Below are 5,376 nucleotides of genomic sequence, written 5' to 3' on the forward strand. Positions count from 1 at the left end.
GTACTCGTGAAGGGTGACTTAGTCATCTTTCCAAGCAAACAAGACTCGCATGTGTCATCTTCCCTAAGGTCGAATGACTCCAACACTCCATCCTTTTGGAGTTGGGCTATGCGTTTCTTGTTGACATGTCCAAGACGACAATGCCACAAGGATGCTTTATCCAAACTAGTGGAAGAATCAATATTCAAAACATCATTTCCTAAGTTATCAACAATCATAACGGTTTCATATATTCCATTACATGGTATAGATTCAAAGTAAAAGACACCATTTAGATAAGCCAAAATAGAACCATTCTCATTATTAAAAGAAAATCTAAATCCTTGTCTATATAAACCATGAAATGAAATGATGTTTCTAGCCATTTCTGGCGAATAACAACAATTGTTCAAATCTAAAACCAAACTATTCCTAAGCACTAAAGAATATACTCCAATCTTGGTCACAGGCGACGATCTTCTGTTCCCCATGATTAGATTGATCCTTCCTTGCTCCACATCCCTACTTCTTCTTAGTCCCTGCACATTAGAACAAATGTGGTAACCACAACCGGTATCAAGAACCCAAGAAATAGCATAATTAGAATTGTTAGATTTGATTGTGTATATACCTGCGAAAGATAACTTGATCTTTCCCTCTTTGATCGCTTGCAGGTAATCCGGGCAGCTTCTCTTCCAATGTCCTATCTTGTGGCAGTGGTGGCACTCTGCCTCCTTTGGGTTAGAGCAGGGCTTAGCGGGATCAACTTTGGTCCCACTAGAAGAGGCACCATCTCGGGCTTTCACCTTGCGATAGTTCTTCGATGAAGCTTTCCTCTTCTTTCCCTTCCCTTGACCAATAGCCAAGACAGGAGCAGCGGACGGATTGGGAGTAGGTGCAACAGACTTGTCCTTGAAGTTGCTCTCAGCGACCCTCAAGAGACCTTGGAGTTTGCTTAGGGTGACCTCTTCTTTGTTCATTTGGTAGGTCATCCTAAATTGGTTGTACATCCGAGGCAAAGAGTGAAGCACCATGTCGATCGCCAAGTCCTCACCGAAGTCAACATTTAACTTGTGAAGGCGGTCGACATACCTTTGCATCTTTTGCAGGTGCACGGTAAGAGATTCTCCATGACCCATCTTCGCGGAAATCATGTTGGTGAAAATCTCATAACGCTCTTGTCTCGCGTTTTGATGGTATCTCTCCAATAAGTCTTGGTGCATCTCGTACGGGTACATGTCCTCGTAGGACTTTTGGAATTCGGAGTTCATGGTGGCGATCATGATGCAATGTACCTTCGTTGCATCTCGCTCATGAGTTTCAAAGGAAGTGATTTCGGCGGGAGTAGCAACTTCGCGGTTGATTTTCTCGAGCTTCTCATCGAGGACATACTCCTTATCCTCATAGCGAGCAATGGTGCGAATGTATCTTATCCATTCGCTAAAGTTCGTTCCATCGAGGGTGACCTTTTGGCAAAGGCTCATCAACGTGAAAGAACTAGCAGCAGCGTTGTTTGCGTTTGACATCTACAATTAGAAAAGGACAAAGATAGATTAGAATAAGAATCCCTAATTATCACCCAATAAGAAAAATTAGGGCTAGGATCCAACAATAACATTTACATACTAGAAAAGGGATGCCGTAATCTAACATGCAAATAAATTGAAGGTAAGTGAATGACGATTCACTAATTCTCCATTAGAAAACTTAAACTATTAGTCCTAAGTGTTTTTGAGAATTCCTAGGTTCGGATGAGATTCATTAAAACTATTCAATGGCATGTTTAAATCTCGATATGCCCCTCTTGTTTGTGACTGGGATGCCGAGGATCACAAAGCGGGTGTGAATTACCATGCAAATTCACATGGTGCCTTCATTGTAACGATCACCTATTCGATGTGCCAGTAAACCACACACGCTCCATCGAACGATGATAAACAATGAATCACCCTTTGCCACCTTCTCTTAGAACCAATTAGTGTGCCGGTAAACCACACATGCTCCACTAACTTCTTAGCAAGGTGCAAAGTGTAATTTCATGGGATTGCATCAATTCACTTTTCCTAAAGTAACTAGGATTGGGAAATTTTAAAAAATGTGTAGTTACTTTATATTTCTTATTATACTTTTAATGAGAGGATGAGGTTGCCCTATCCTACCCGTTCAGCTAACGACCCTCCACCAATCAAGCAAGCGGTGGGTGTGAGTGTACACCTATTAAGCGCCATTTTATAGGCCGCAACCTTATACCCACCTTATAGATCGGCTTCGTGAATGAGGCCTACTAACGGTAAGACTAGCATTTAGTTATACATATATATATATATATATATATATATATATATATATATATATATATATATATATATATATATATATATATATATATATATATATATATTATTCTAGTAATATCATATTAGTATAGGGTTGTATTTTAAAACTTTTAAAATCTAGGGTTTGAAATTTAAGTTGTCTAAATTAAAAAAAAACTTTTAATCACAAATATAAATTTCAAAACTTGAGGGTTGGCTTTAAACATTTAAAACATGGAGGATCAAATAACAAATAATTCCAATTAACAATTAATATCCTAATTATCTATATTTGATTTTATTCAAGATAACTACCAAAATAATTAAAATAATTAATTAATTATCATATAAGGAAATTAATATTTTATTAGTTGATAAATACCTTTAATTAGATCAAGATAATAGTCATATATATCAAAAAATCGGATTTAGATTGATTTATTATGATTAAGGTAAGTTTCCATAAGATAATCATGAAAAAATCCCGAATCTGGCCATTCCTGACGCCTGGACTCGCCGAGTGCACAAGGGGACTCACCGAGTCAGGCCTACTCGCCGAGTCCACCTTGGGACTCGCCGAGTCAGTGACTCAGAAACCTAAAAAACGAATTTTGCAAGTTTGTTTCAGTTAATCAAGCAACAATTTAAAGAAAACCAAGCTAGGCTCTGATACCACTGATGGGTTTTAGCCATAAGAACTTTCCTATGTGCGCATGCAAAACCCTATTGCTTGGATCTAGGCTTTCTAATAAACATGCTTTGAATCCAAGGCTTCTAATGACTAATTAGGTTAAATAACAACATTGAAACAGATCTAGAATCATACCTTTGAGTTCCTTGTTGATCTTGAGATCTTGGAGCTTTTAGAGTCACAAATGTCACTCCTCTAATGGCTTACAAACACCAATAGCAAGAAGAATGATTTAGGAGAGAGGAGAGGGGAGGAATTCGGCCAGGGTTCTCTTACTTTAGGAGATGTGTCGAATTCCCTATGCCATGGGGTCTATTTATACTTGTAGACTCCTTAAGGGTTAAAACCTAAACCCTAATTGCATAATCTTCTCTTAAGGCTATCCAAATCCATTCCTTAGATATCTATATGGACGATTTTAGCTATCCTAAAACCCTTAGAATTCGTCCAAAGCATATCCTAATGGATTTACAGTCTAAAGCCTTACTATCAAACAATTGACAGTTTATACCCCTTTATTTAATTAATCTCTTTAAGTCACCAAATTAATTCTAATTAATTCTATGACTTATATTAATCAAATAACAAATATATTATTCATTATATTATTCTCATAATATATAAATAATATTTACTCTCTCTTAATAAATCATCCTATCAAGTTGCTATGGTGAAGGCAACCCAAAAGGACCATGCATAACCGGGTCAAATACTTGTCTAATATAGTTGCAGCCTTAGACACTATTCCAACAGCCTCCCACTTGGATAAGTCTAGTAACTATATTCACAAGTACAATTCGGTTTGCAATCGTAGCTCTCAAAGACGTTGTCAACTCTGATCTAATCAATCTTGTCCTTTAGATAAGGGAACGTACAGTCCTCTGTTAGATATCATGCTGACAATCCTATGGAATGGTTAGTCAAGCATTTAGCTTTCTCGATCTCTGATTTATTTGACATAGAACTTAATCGAACACATCAATTTAGTTCTGACCGGGCCCGGCACATAAGTCAAATCAAATCATCGAGCGGCCGAGATATCGCTTTTACCTTCTTAGATACAAGTTACAGATAAACTTCGACTTATATGCATTTACTTATTCATTAACCAACTATTCACAACAATACGTTTTATAACACCAAGTTACTGATGCATTTTCATATTATCAATGTACAATCAATTAACAAAAAATAAACCATATATCTAGGTTTTAAGACTATATGATATTATCGTCTTGCGATCACCTTTTATATCGTATTCCATAAGGTGATTCCAGCAAGCGCGGGTTTATTCCAATGCTCAAAACTAGTTCATAAGCACTCATGAACGTTGCAGCAATCTTCTGCTATGTCTAACACCATTTAGACATTCTACACACCAATTCATGACAATCTTCATTCATATCTACTCCCAACATATGAACGATTGTGGACCATTTGAACAATTCGATTATTCCTAATAAACTCAATTATTCTGGAAGTCAAAACATGCAAAGTGAAACAATAGCTAAACAATTAACATAAGATAGTAACATTACTCATAAATAAAACTCCTTTATTTAATCATCAAATGTCAATTACATTTATCTATTACACGTTTCTAATACTATCTAATCTTTGCTAATATCATCCTTCAGCCCAATACTCCTAGCATGCTGCAAGTGCTTAACCCTACTCAATCCCTTCGTAAGCGGATCTGATGGGTTATCTTCTGATGATATCCTCTTCACTACGAGTTGTCCTTCTTCTACACGATGTCTAATGAAGTGATACTTTCTGTCGATATGTCTTGATCTACCATGATCCCTCGGTTCCTTGGTCAAGGCAACCGTGCCTTCGTTATTACAGAAAATCTCCATTGGCTCCTTTATGGCAGGTACAACTCCAAGATCACCGATGAAGTTCTTTAGCCATATTGCCTCCTTCGACGCTTCGCTTGCTGCAATGTACTTTGATTCACACGTTGAATCAGCTACGGTCTCCTGCTTCGAACTCTTCCATGTCATTGCTCCTCCATTTAGGGTAAAGACCCAGCCTGACTGCGAACGGTAGTTGTCCCTGTCGGTCTGAAACTGGCGTCACTATACCCTCGCACCTTCAAGTCATCACTCCCTCCGAGGACTAAGAACCATTCCTTCGTCCTCCGAAGGTACTTAAGGATGTTTTTCACTGCAATCCAATGTGCTTTGCCAGGATTCCCTTGATATCTACTAACCATGCTCAAAGCGAAGGCTACATCAGGGCGAGTACAAGTCATAGCGTACATGATTGAGCCAACTGCGGAAGCGTATGGTACTCGGCTCATTTCTGCTATCTCAGCTTCGGTACTCGGACTTTGAGTCTTACTCAATTTTGCATTACTTTGTATCGGTAGTTCTCCCTTCTTTGAGT

The sequence above is a fragment of the Lactuca sativa genome, chromosome 6, assembly GCF_002870075.4.
Source record: "Lactuca sativa cultivar Salinas chromosome 6, Lsat_Salinas_v11, whole genome shotgun sequence".
NCBI lineage: Eukaryota > Viridiplantae > Streptophyta > Magnoliopsida > Asterales > Asteraceae > Lactuca > Lactuca sativa.